Genomic DNA, 14,149 nt, shown 5'->3' on the forward strand with positions numbered 1-14,149 from the left:
TAAAGGAGATTTAAAAATAAGCTGTGCTAATATTGTTGCGATCTAGGTCACCATCTCACTGGTTGTCCCAAGCGTCCAGGAAATGAGAGGACCTAACTGATTGAGGAGTGGTCAGATTAGGTACATTTCAACACACCCCAAAAGAAAATACATTATCTCAGTTTGCTATTGACGTGTCCTTGTTGCTGGAGAATCTTCCGAACTGCAAAAGGCCTTTCTAGATTCTAGCGCCAATGTCAATTTGATCAGACAGGAAAGTTCAGCAGTTTGGAATGACTTGTGTGCTTTTGATAACTCTACTCTTATCATCAGTGTGAACGGGAATAAAATTCCTACACCTACAATTCGCTCCAGAACTTTAGAGAGTTTTAGTCTCTTTCTATGTACTCCCATCAGCATAGAGTCAGATTATCCTGGTTTTTCCAAAACGACGTATACCCGCTCCCATATTAGACTGGAGTAAACCCCAAATATTTTCAACTGAGTCTGTGCCATCAGAGATACTTGCTGACAATCTGCAAAGTTCAACCATCTCTCAAAATGACTCTCTACTAGCTCCATATCATCCTTTAGAGATGTGTTCAGTAAATAGGCCACTGAAACACTACCTGCTCATCAGGAATGGGACTGCCCCATTTACCTGTTACCTAGAAAAAAGCTTCCACCAAGGAAGAGTCTTCCCTCGCTCTGTCAATACATTAGACTCAGTGTTCAAGTATAGTAATGAGAATATGGAATGGGGTTTCATCCAGGTTTCTAAGCTTCTAGCTGGTGCCAAACTCATATTATTTAAAAAGGAGGACAGGAGTCTTTGATTCTGTATTGATTACTGGAGTCTGAACACCATCCCCATTTCAGAACTTTTTGATTGGATAAAAGGGGTAAAGGTTTTCACCAAACTAGACCTTCACAGAGTCTATAATTTAATTAGGATCAGAGGCGGTGACGAGTGAAAGATGGTTTAACACGCATGATTGGCATTATGAGTCCCTGGTTATGCCATTCAGTTTATGTAATTTGCAAGCTGTCTTCCATAGGTACATCTTTAGAGATCTTCTGTAGAAATATGTTGTTGTCTATCTGGACGATATCTTGATATTTTCCAAAGATACTGCAAGTCACCATGAGCATGTATGCACAGTTTTACCCTGCTTTTGAAAAAATCAACTGTATTGTAAAATGGAAAATGCTCATTCGAGCAGGAGGAAATGGCATTTCTGGGTTAAATGGTGTTTCGGGGTCCATTCTACGTATGGACATGGAGAAGCTCTCTGCCATTGCTAATTGGCCTTAACCAACTGGGCTGGAAGTAATCCAACACTTCTCGGGATTCTGCAATTTCCACATGCAGTTTATCAGAAATCACCCATCGGTGGTGGCTCCTATTATGGCACTTAACAGGAAGCATTTTCTCATCTGAAACAGTGTTTCACATCAGAACCTATTCTGAGACAACCTAACCCTGATTTACCCTTTGTCCTGGAGCTAGATTCTTCTACAATAGGGGTTGGAGCAGTTTTGTTACAGAAAGATTGTGCTGCAAAATGAAATACATGGTGGTGGTGTTGTCGGCAAATGCTTAGGAAAGCCATATTCTGCTTTAACCCTACACCCAAAGATAACAGAGAACATTGTTAAGGCCTTGCTGCAGGCTACCGCAGCTCAGCAGGAAGCTCCCCAGGTGCAGCAATCCAATCAGGAAGAAAACTGAAAACAACAGCAAGTGCTTATGTAATAGTCATGGTCTGGTGGTCAGGGAAATGGTGGAATGGATGAATTTACTCAATAGAGGTCTATTCGTTACCTGTGGTCTGAGGGGTTACTTGTTGTCTGGTCTGTCCGTTTCGTTATCGGCGGGAAAAGTAGGGCTGCTAGACCAAGATGATGCAATAGGCACTCTCACAATTCACAATGTTTATTACCATCTAAAATGGCAATGGTGTTGTGGCAGAGAGCAGGTGGCAATGAATAACTTGCTCAGTAACAAAACACACAATTTGGTATTACACACACATAGACATTTCAAGGTGTGGGACAATCTTGATTCAGCACTATCTCAGATACTAGCATCATATGAATCTTCATATAGTATCAGGGTAACATTTACTGACACAGACAACACATTTAAATATTCAACAAATACACCTTCGTTACACGGCTAAGTACTGTTGGTGATAGGTACCTTCACCCGCTATCTAGCGATGCACTCAGTTAACCTGTACTGTACTTTGCTTGGATACTAATGCACAGGGTTAATGTCCCGGACTGTTAAGATTGTGTGTGTATATATGCATATATATCAGAATAACTTTCTGGCTGTAAATGGAACATTCCGGATGGGGTCACCCCTGTGAAGATTTAACAATCCCTGGGCACAGTGGCACAATGTAAAGCATCAAACTCAATAATCCTGGATATTATCCAACATAGTCACGATAAGGAGAAATCTGTGGAAGTGTCTTTCCCTTGTATCCCAGTGGGTGGAACAAATAGCTGACAAATTTCTGTTGGCAAATGAGGTTAAGAAATCCACTATACCACTTATGGCAACTAAACGCTGTTGCTTTCCTGCATGTCAGAATCCTGTGATTTCTGCCTCTTGTGAACACAATGTCTCTCTTCCTGTCAGCCACCACTAGATGGTGCTAAATCTCCATTAATGCACTATGGATAGTTGAAACGAGGCTTAATATGCGGTGCATTCTCCCATTCACTGTCCTCTGTAATAATGTACTTTGAGGGTGATTCAGACCTGATCGCTGTGCTGCTAATGTTGCAGACCTGTATTCTTATAGTCGCCGCCCAAGGTGGAATGGAAATTCGCCTGTGCAAGTGTGTGATCGCATGCATGCAGCTGCATATTCGTTCGTAGCTCACTCACTGTGTGCAGTCTGTGCGCAGCCCAGGACTAACTCCTATAGTGCGATGAGAACAGGCTGATCATGGCCGGCTTTGACGTCACACACCCTCCCTGAAAACGCTTGGGAACGCCTTCGTTTTTCCAGACACTCCCAATAAACGGTCAGTTACCACCTACAAACGGCCTCTTCCTGTCAATCACCTTGTGAACGCCCGTGTGAATGAAATTTTCGCACCATCCCATCGCTGACCAGCAATGCCCGTTGTTATTGTCCGTCACACGTGCACATTGCGGTGCATGCGCAGTTATGACCTGATTACCCGCTGTGCAAAAACACACATCAGCGATCAGGTCTGAATCAGGCCCTTTAATAGGACATGCAGAGACCAGATTACTCCATGCTTAATGGTGTTTAACTAGGTCAGTAAGTAGGGGTAGTAGGCAGCTCCTTAGGCACGGGTCAGGCTAGGGCTACAGTCTCTCTCTAACAATGTTGATGTGGGGTGAGAGTAGCATACCTCCCAACATTTTAACAATTAGAAACGGGACTCGCGCACACCCGGAAAAGGGGTGTGGCCTATTTGAAAGGGGCGAGGCCTCACAGCAGTGCTGCAATTGCGAGTCACGCTCCCGTTTGCCGTCACTGAAGGGGGCATGACTAGTGCTCTGTGAGCTGCTGGCATGCCCCCTCTTCCTCCATCTCCATTGAATAGATGGTGTGCACATGCGCACAGCGTCTATACACCGCTGCTCTGCTAAGCTAAGCAGAGCAGTGAGTAACAGGAGTCTCCAAATTGCCCCTCCTCGCCGCAGGACACTGCGGCCCGCGGGTGGGACAGCCCCCAAAAAAGGGACTGTCACGCGGAAATTGGGACAGTTGGGAGGTATGGAGTAGTGCCTTTTTACATATACGCTGCCCGGAGCCTGCGCACAGAATTATAGATAACTCTTGGTTTTGCTATGAAGGAGTACAGCCAGTTATAGATGTGTGAGCACTTAACATTGAATATATGAATTTGTGATTAATTACGCCCATATAGAAAAGCTGAGTGAAATGCTAAGGCATATCAACTGTTATCTAGCTTCTATGTATATTAGTTACACGTCTTAATAAACAGATTGTTTTCATAAGATTAACCTGTAATATTGTATTATTTACAATATAGACTATATTTAGATATTGATTATGACTGGTCTTAGTCTAGCAGGGTATGCGCTGAGGCCACCAGCTACACATGATGTGCGACCCCAGCCTGAGTATATGCTTTATAATGACACTGTGCACATTACGCCGTGTATGCAGCCATGTAGAGCGCCAAGTAGATGAAGCTGTCTCCTGCTGCTCATGCCTCCAGGTGCTACGAGGTGCGGGAAGAGAGCTACTGTGCTGTGAGGGGAGTGATGTGCTACGAGGTGAGAGAAGAGAGTTACTGTGCTGTGAGGTGAGTGGAGAGTAGTTCCACGAGGTCTGGCGAGAGAGGTTCTGTGCTGTGAGGTGAGTGGAGAGAGGTGCTACAAGGTGAGGGAAGAGAGCTACTGTGCTGTGAGGGGAGAGAGGAGCTACGAGGTGAGGGAAGAGAGCTACTCTGCTGTGAGGTGAGTGATGTGCTACGAGGTGAGAGAAGAGAGCTACTGTGCTGTGAGGTGAGTGGAGAGTAGTTCTACGAGGTCTGGCGAGAGAGGTTCTGTGCTGTGAGGTGAGTGGAGAGAGGTGCTACAAGGTGAGGGAAGAGAGGTGCTGTGCTATGAGTGGAGAGGTGCAATGAGGTGAGGGAAGAGAGCTACTCTGCTGTGAGGTGAGGGAAGAGAGGTGCTACGAGGTAAGGGAAGAGAGTTACTCTGCTGTGAGGTGAGAGTGGTGCTACGAGCTGAGGGAAGAGAGTTACTCTGCTGTGAGGTGAGAGAGGTTCTACGAGGTGAGGGAAGAGAGTTACTCTGCTGTGAGGTGAGGGGAGAGAGGAGCTACGAGGTGAGGGAAGAGAGTTACTCTGCTGTGAGGTGAGAGAGGTTCTACGAGGTGAGGGAAGAGAGTTACTCTGCTGTGAGGTAAGAGAGGAGCTACGAGGTGAGGGAAGAGAGTTACTCTGCTGTGAGGTGAGGGGAGAGAGGTTCTATGAGGTGAGGGAAGAGAGTTACTCTGCTGTGAGGTGAGAGCAGAGAGGTACTCTGCTGTGAGGTGAGGGGAGAGAGGTGCTACGAGGTGAGGGGAGAGAACTACTGTGCTATGAGACATTATTCTTTTACAGTATATGTATATTCAGTTTGTGCTTATGTTGGCATTGTGTTTTTAATATCAGCGTCTGCAACCTTTGTTTTGTGAAGAAAGTAAACAGTTGCACTCGTAGTATTTTTTGTTATGTCAGTGGTATGTTTATCATTCCATGGCTTATTATCTCTATTAGGCCCAGTCATCAAATTATCAGACCTGTACTTTGGTCCTCACTCTCTATGGCCTAATAGTGAAGATCAGACTGTATTTGGTCAAATCTGCAAGATGTTGACATTTGAATTGCGGGTGCTATTGTGTGGCCACGTCCCTTCACAGTGAGACCACACACCATTTTTGCTGTCCCTTTATAAAGTTTATTCCATCAAGGGGCGCCAAAATCTATATTCGCTTACCAAAAAATTATACTCGGGCCGGCCCTGTTTAACGCATACTAAAGTTGGAATATGTAAGTGTCAGTAGTGTAATGTACATTACCATTTAAACATAGGTACTTAGGGAAACAAACTAAAAACAAGGTGAACTTTAAAAAAAAAAAAAAGTTCATCTCTGGTTTCCTACCTCTTTTTAAAAGCAACATGCTGACTAATATTATGCTGCCACCTTGTGCAAAATAGGAGAATGTCAAACAGCTTGTTTTCATTAAAGTAGACAGGAGCATTTTTTGTTGGCATATGAAGTATATACACTGCTCAAAAAAATAAAGGGAACACTAAAATAACACATCCTAGATCTGAATGAATGAAATATTCTTATTAAATACTTTGTTCTTTACATAGTTGAATGTGCTGACAACAAAATCACACAAAAATTATCAATGGAAATCAAATTTATTAACCATGGAAGTCTGGATTTGGAGTCACACTCAAAATTAAAGTGGAAAAACACACTACAGGCTGATCCAACTTTGATGTAATGTCCTTAAAACAAGTCAAAATTAGGCTCAGTTGTGTGTGTGGCCTCCACGTGCCTGTATGACCTCCCTACAATGCCTGGGCATGCTCCTGATGAGGTGGCGGATGGTCTCCTGAGGGATCTCCTCCCAGACCTGGACTAAAGCATCCGCCAACTCCTGGACAGTCTATGGTGCAAAGTGGCGTTGGTGGATGGAGCGAGACATGATGTCCCAGATGTGCTCAATTGGATTCAGGTCTGGGAAACGGGCGGGCCAGTCCATAGCATCAATGCCTTCGTCTTGCAGGAAATGCTGACACACTCCAGCCACATGAGGTCTAGCATTGTCTTGCATTAGGAGGAACCCAGGGCCAACCGCACCAGCATATGGTCTCACAAGTGGTCTGAGGATCTCATCTCGGTACCTAATGGCAGTCAGGCTACCTCTGGCGAGCACATGGAGGGCTGTGGGGCCCCCCAAAGAAATGCCACTACACACCATTACTGACCCACTGCCAAACCAGTCATGCTGGAGGATGTTGCAGGCAGCAGAACGTTCTCCTTGGCGTCTCCAGACTCTGTCACGTCTGTCACATGTGCTCAGTGAGAACCTGCTTTCATCTGTGAAGAGCATAGGGCGCCAGTGGCGAATTTGCCAATCTTGGTGTTCTCTGGCAAATGCCAAACGTCCTGCACGGTGTTGGGCTGTAAGCACAACCCCCACCAGTGGACGTCGGGCCCTCATACCACCCTCATGGAGTCTGTTTCTGATCGTTTGAGTAGACATGCACATTTGTGGCTTGCTGGAAGTCATTTTGCAGGGCTCTGGCAGTGCTCCTCCTGTTCCTCCTTGCACAAAGGCGGAGGTAGCGGTCCTGCCGCTGGGTTGTTGCCCTCCTACGGCCTCCTCCACGTCTCCTGATGTACTGGCCTGTCTCCTGGTAGTGCCTCCATGCTCTGGCCACTACGCTGACAGACACAGCAAACCTTCTTGCCACAGCTCGCATTGATGTGCCATCCTGGATGAGCTGCACTACCTGAGCCACTTGTGTGGGTTGTAGACTCCGTCTCATGCTATCACTAGAATGAAAGCACTGCCAGCTTTCAAAAGTGACCAAAACATCAGCCAGAAAGCATAGGAGCTGAGAAGTGGTCTGTGGTCACCACCTGCAGAACAACTCCTTTATTGGGGGTGTCTTGCTAATTGCCTATAATTCCCACCTGTTGTCTATTACATTTGCACAACAGCATGTGAAATTGATTGTCAATTAGTGTTGCTTCCTAAGTGGACAGTTTGATTTCACAGAAGTGTGATTGACTTGGAGTTACATTGTGTTGTTTAAGTGTTCCCTTTATTTTTTTGAGCAGTGTATATACATATTGTCACGATCCGGGTATCTGGACGCCATTACTTACCCTTCAGATGCCTCCTAAGGCGGGCTCAGCGTTCCAGGACCGGATTCCGCTGTTCCTGAGTTTCCACATGCAGAGTGGTCTTTTCATCAGCCGCGGCCTCCGCTGTGCCCGCGTGGTTAAATGTGCATCTATCAGCCTGGCGTCTCCTGTCTCCGGTGGCCGGCGCCGCCATTACTGTTTCCCAGACCACATGGATTACAAACCAAACTTCCCTCCAAGTGTCTGCATGGGCGCAGCCATCTTGGATTCTGTCATCTGATCATTTCCACCAATCTGCTGTCTGTGTTGTTGATTTGCATAATTGCCTAGCCAACCCCTTCCTTGCTGCAGGTATAAGTAAGCTGTACCTGAGCAAGGAAGACGTCAGTGCTTTGGTTGTCAAACCTAGTTCCTGTTTGTCTCTCTTCTATGATTGTCTTCCAGGTTCCAGCTCCTGTCTCAAGACTTCCACCATAGAGACCCGCACCAGCATTCCACCTGCGGTGTAGCCTGACTCTCCAATCCATTGTGGATTCATCTGTTTCCAGCTACAACACTACCTGCTTCCAGCCTCAGCTTCCAGCAGAGTACAGCTTCCCTTAAAGGGCCGGTGTCCTTTCTACACTTTACCACTCTCCACCGGAATTATTATTTCTCCGCTCTCAAGTTCTACATTTCAGTTCACATTTCATCGCTCCCAAAGTTCATTTATTATTTAACTGGTTCCAGCCAGTATCCACTCCGTGCTAACAACAGTCTGGTTCCAGCCAGTATCCACAGCAGCTGTTTTACCTTCAGCAACCCAGCTCTTCCTGGAACACCAGCTGGTACAATCCTGGGTTATCTCCATTGCTACAGCCGGGCCTGGTAAGGACTTTCCATCTAGAAGATCATAAGAACTATCTCACACTACCAGTGCCCTGTGGCTCCTGCCATGCTGTAGTACTCAGGAACTGTATTTATTCTTTGCTGACTTTTACGTTTTCTTTTATTGCTGCTGTGATGCGGAGTTGTCATAATAAACATCATTGACTTTTATCTAAGTTGTCGTGGTCACGCCTTCGGGCAGTTATTATTCATGTTACTTACATGTCCAGGGGTCTGATACAACCTCCCAGGTTCCGGTACATCTCAGCCCCTACAACTGAGGCTGCCTCCCGTCAGCTCAGGCCCTCAGTTGTGACAGTAAGCACTGACCTAATGAATCCAGCCGGAGACCAGGATCAAGCGGCCAGGCCGATGCAAGAACTGGCAGCCCGACTAGAACATCAGGAGGCTGCACAGGGCCACATCATCCGCTGTCTCCAGGATCTCTCTACTCGGCTGGATGGGATTCAGACAACTCTCCGTGGATCAGGCGCGTCTGGTGCGTCAACCACAGTGACTCCAGCTATAACCCCACCCACCTTACCCATTTCTGCTCCACGTCTTCATCTTCCAACGCCAGCAAAATTTGACGGATCTCCAAGATTCTGCAGGGGATTTCTCAACCAGTGTGAGATTCAGTTTGAGCTACAACCTGGCAATTTTCCCAGTGACCGTACAAAAATTGCCTACATTATTTCTCTTCTCAGTGGCTCAGCCCTTGATTGGGCATCACCGTTATGGGAGAGGTCCGACACCCTGCTATCTTCTTACACTGCATTTGTGTCAACATTCAGGCGCATCTTCGACGAGCCAGGCAGGGTAACTTCAGCTTCGTCTGAGATTCTCCGTTTACGCCAGGAATCACGTACTGTAGGACAATATCTTATACAGTTCCAGATCCTGGCATCCGAACTGGCATGGAACGACGAGGCCCTGTATGCTGCATTCTGGCATGGTTTATCCGAGCGTATTAAAGATGAGTTAGCTACCAGAGACTTACCCTCCAAGTTAGATGAGCTAATCTCACTTTGTACGAAAGTTGACTTACGTTTCAGAGAGAGAGCAACTGAGCGTGGAAGATCATCTGCTCCAAAATCTTCTACTCCTCCTCCTCGCCAACTGTCACCAACTACAGATGAACCCATGCAAATTGTCCGTTCCCGTTTAACTCCTGCTGAGCGCCGAAGACGTCTCTCCGAGTTTCTCTGTCTGTATTGTGCAGCTCCGTCTCACACCATTAATGCCTGTCCCAAACGTCCGGGAAACTCCAAATCCTAGCTCGCCAAGGAGAGGGCCGGCTAGGAGTAATGATCTCCTCTCCATCTCCTCAAGATTGTAACCTCCCAGTCTCGCTTCAAGTTGCTCAACGTTATCAGAACGTCATTGCCCTCCTGGATTCCGGAGCAGCTGGGAACTTTATTACTGAAGCCTATGTTAAACGGTGGTCCCTACCCACCGAGAGACTTCCTTCGTCCTTTTCCTTAACTGCTGTGGATGGCAGTAAAATTTTTGATACAGTTATTTCTCTAAGGACTCTACCAGTTCGTCTGAGAGTGGGAGTTCTTCATTCCGAACTTATTTCATTTTTAGTGATTCCAAGAGCCACACATCCTGTGGTCCTGGGCCTTCCATGGCTCCGTCTTCACAATCCTACAATTGATTGGACGACTACGCAAATCCTGGCATGGGGTTCCTCCTGTACTAAGACATGTTTGTTTAAAGTGTTGCCTGTCTGTTCTTCCTCCCCCAGGTCGTCTGATGTTCCACCTCCTCCATATCAAGATTTCACGGATGTGTTCAGTAAAGCTTCTGCTGATATCCTTCCTCCTCATAGAGAATGGGACTGCCCGATTGATCTCGTTCCAGGGAAGGTTCCACCTCGAGGCCGAACTTATCCGTTGTCTCTCCCCGAGACACATTCTATGGAGGAATACATTAAAGAGAACCTAGCAAAGGGGTTCATTCGACCTTCTTCTTCTCCAGCCGGCGCAGGCTTCTTTTTTGTAAAGAAGAAAGATGGTGGTCTGCGGCCGTGCATCGACTACAGAGGTTTGAACGACATTACCATCAAGAACCGCTATCCTTTACCCCTGATTACTGAGCTCTTTGACAGAGTTAGCGGAGCTACCATCTTTACAAAGCTGGACCTGAGAGGTGCATACAATCTCATCCGGATCCGTGAGGGTGACGAGTGGAAGACCGCATTTAACACCCGTGACGGACATTATGAGTACCTCGTCATGCCCTTCGGATTGAGCAATGCTCCAGCTGTCTTCCAGCATTTCGTCAATGAGATCTTCAGAGACATTCTATACCGTCATGTCGTGGTCTATCTAGATGATATCCTCATTTTTGCCAACGATTTAGAGGAACATCGTTTCTGGGTAAAGGAGGTTCTGTCCCGTCTCCGTGTCAATCATCTCTACTGCAAATTAGAGAAATGCGTCTTTGAAGTCAAGTCCATTCCGTTTCTAGGGTACATTGTGTCCGGTTCCGGACTAGAGATGGATCCTGAGAAACTACAAGCAATCCAGAATTGGCCGGTACCCTTAACCCTCAAAGGGGTCCAGAGGTTCTTAGGGTTCGCCAATTATTACCGAAAGTTTATACGAGACTTTTCCACCATTGTGGCGCCTATTACTGCTTTCACCAAGAAGGGTGCTAACCCGTCCAAGTGGTCTGAAGAAGCCATGCAAGCTTTTCATCTTTTAAAACAGAGGTTCATCTCTGCACCTGTCCTGAAACAGCCTGACATCGACTCTCCTTTCATCTTAGAGGTGGATGCCTCCTCCGTTGGAGTAGGAGCGGTGTTATCTCAGAGGGCTAAAGATGGTCATTTACATCCTTGCAGTTTCTTCTCACGGAAGTTCTCCCCAGCGGAGCGCAACTATGCCATTGGCGACCAGGAGTTGCTAGCCATCAAGCTCGCTCTAGAGGAGTGGAGATATCTGTTGGAGGGAGCTTCTCATTCAATCACCATCCTTACAGACCACAAGAACCTTCTATATCTAAAAGGCGCACAATGTCTCAACCCTCGTCAGGCCAGATGGGCACTTTTCTTTTCCAGGTTCGACTTTAAACTCCAGTTCTGTCCGGGCTCTCAGAATCGCAAGGCCGATGCCCTTTCCCGCTCATGGGAGCAAGAAAATGAGTCAGAGTCTTCAGACAAGCATCCTATTATAAATCCGTTGGCATTCTCCACGGTAGGGATGGACTCTACGCCCCCATCAGGGAAAAGTTTTGTGAAGCCGACACTAAGGAAGAAGCTCATGCATTGGGCCCATGCTTCCCGTTTTGCCGGACATACAGGTATCCAAAAAACCCTGGAGTTTATCTCTAGGTCCTATTGGTGGCCAACTCTGAAAAAGGACGTTTTGGAGTTTATTGCATCTTGCCCAAAGTGTGCTCAACATAAAGTATCCCGCCAGTCGCCTGCGGGGCAACTGGTTCCACTATCTGTTCCCCGTCGACCATGGACCCATTTGTCGATGGATTTTATTACAGATTTGCCCATGTGCAACAAGTTCAATACCATCTGGGTGGTAGTTGACCGGTTCACCAAGATGGCACACTTCATTCCTCTCACCGGTCTTCCGTCAGCTTCCAAGTTGGCTCAAGTATTCATACAAGAGATCTTCCGACTCCACGGTCTTCCAGAAGAAATTATCTCAGATCGAGGAGTTCAATTCACAGCCAAATTCTGGCGAAGTTTATGTCAAGTCCTCCAAGTCAAGTTAAAGTTTTCCACGGCTTACCATCCTCAGACCAATGGTCAAACTGAGAGGGTGAATCAGGACTTGGAGGCCTTCCTCCGCATCTATGTGTCCTCCTCTCAAGATGACTGGGTTCAATTACTTCCCTGGGCCGAGTTCTGTCATAACAACCAGTATCATTCTTCATCTTCCTCAACACCATTCTTCACCAACTTTGGATTCCACCCTAAAGTCCCTGAGTTCCAACCGCTTCCAGCAACTTCTGTTCCCGCAGTGGATATCACCTTGCATCAGTTTGCCAATATCTGGAAGAGCGTACGATCAGCTCTGCTCAAGGCATCGTTCAGGTACAAGAAGTTTGCGGATAAGAAGCGTCGAGCAGTTCCTGCTCTCAAGGTGGGTGATCGGGTATGGTTATCCACGAAGAATTTGAGGTTAAGAGTTCCCAGTATGAAGTTTGCACCTCGCTACATCGGTCCTTTTAAAATTGATCAAGTCATCAATCCTGTTGCTTACAGACTCCAGTTACCTCCCTTCTTAAAAATACCCAGGACATTCCATGTTTCCCTGTTGAAACCGCTAATCTTGAATCGGTTTCATTCCTCACTTCCACCAACTCCGAAAGTCCAAACTCAACGAGGCGTTGAGTATGAAGTGGCCAAGATCCTGGACTCACGTCACCGTTACGGTCAACTTCAGTATCTCATTGACTGGAAGGGCTATGGTCCTGAAGAACGCTCTTGGACCAATGCCTCTGACGTCCATGCTCCTGCCTTGGTCCGAAATTTCCACGCAAAGTTTCCTTTAAAGCCTAAGAAGTGTCCTGGGGCCACTCCTAAAGGGGGGGGTGCTGTCACGATCCGGGTATCTGGACGCCATTACTTACCCTTCAGATGCCTCCTAAGGCGGGCTCAGCGTTCCAGGACCGGATTCCGCTGTTCCTGAGTTTCCACATGCAGAGTGGTCTTTTCATCAGCCGCGGCCTCCGCTGTGCCCGCGTGGTTAAATGTGCATCTATCAGCCTGGCGTCTCCTGTCTCCGGTGGCCGGCGCCGCCATTACTGTTTCCCAGACCACATGGATTACAAACCAAACTTCCCTCCAAGTGTCTGCATGGGCGCAGCCATCTTGGATTCTGTCATCTGATCATTTCCACCAATCTGCTGTCTGTGTTGTTGATTTGCATAATTGCCTAGCCAACCCCTTCCTTGCTGCAGGTATAAGTAAGCTGTACCTGAGCAAGGAAGACGTCAGTGCTTTGGTTGTCAAACCTAGTTCCTGTTTGTCTCTCTTCTATGATTGTCTTCCAGGTTCCAGCTCCTGTCTCAAGACTTCCACCATAGAGACCCGCACCAGCATTCCACCTGCGGTGTAGCCTGACTCTCCAATCCATTGTGGATTCATCTGTTTCCAGCTACAACACTACCTGCTTCCAGCCTCAGCTTCCAGCAGAGTACAGCTTCCCTTAAAGGGCCGGTGTCCTTTCTACACTTTACCACTCTCCACCGGAATTATTATTTCTCCGCTCTCAAGTTCTACATTTCAGTTCACATTTCATCGCTCCCAAAGTTCATTTATTATTTAACTGGTTCCAGCCAGTATCCACTCCGTGCTAACAACAGTCTGGTTCCAGCCAGTATCCACAGCAGCTGTTTTACCTTCAGCAACCCAGCTCTTCCTGGAACACCAGCTGGTACAATCCTGGGTTATCTCCATTGCTACAGCCGGGCCTGGTAAGGACTTTCCATCTAGAAGATCATAAGAACTATCTCACACTACCAGTGCCCTGTGGCTCCTGCCATGCTGTAGTACTCAGGAACTGTATTTATTCTTTGCTGACTTTTACGTTTTCTTTTATTGCTGCTGTGATGCGGAGTTGTCATAATAAACATCATTGACTTTTATCTAAGTTGTCGTGGTCACGCCTTCGGGCAGTTATTATTCATGTTACTTACATGTCCAGGGGTCTGATACAACCTCCCAGGTTCCGGTACATCTCAGCCCCTACAACTGAGGCTGCCTCCCGTCAGCTCAGGCCCTCAGTTGTGACACATATATATATATAGAGAGATACATAGATATATACAAAGTACATAAGTATATATATATATATATATACACACACACACACACACACATACACACAGTATATCCAGGGCTTAAAGTGGTCCTGGAGAGGTGTTGGAACTTATAT

At 46.9% G+C, this 14,149-nt stretch overlaps 1 long non-coding RNA gene across 1 annotated transcript in view; it reads left to right on the forward strand.

The window, feature by feature from the left end:
• The first annotated feature begins 4,448 nt into the window (after positions 1 to 4,448).
• LOC134896075 (uncharacterized) overlaps positions 4,449 to 14,149 on the forward strand; it is a 215,556-nt gene continuing 205,855 nt past the window's right edge. The window contains exon 1 of the long non-coding RNA XR_010171975.1: positions 4,449 to 4,504. This is a non-coding gene — a long non-coding RNA (uncharacterized LOC134896075). The remainder of the gene's footprint in view (positions 4,505 to 14,149) is intronic.

Source organism: Pseudophryne corroboree, chromosome 1, assembly GCF_028390025.1.
Source record: "Pseudophryne corroboree isolate aPseCor3 chromosome 1, aPseCor3.hap2, whole genome shotgun sequence".
In the NCBI taxonomy this organism is placed as follows: domain Eukaryota; kingdom Metazoa; phylum Chordata; class Amphibia; order Anura; family Myobatrachidae; genus Pseudophryne; species Pseudophryne corroboree.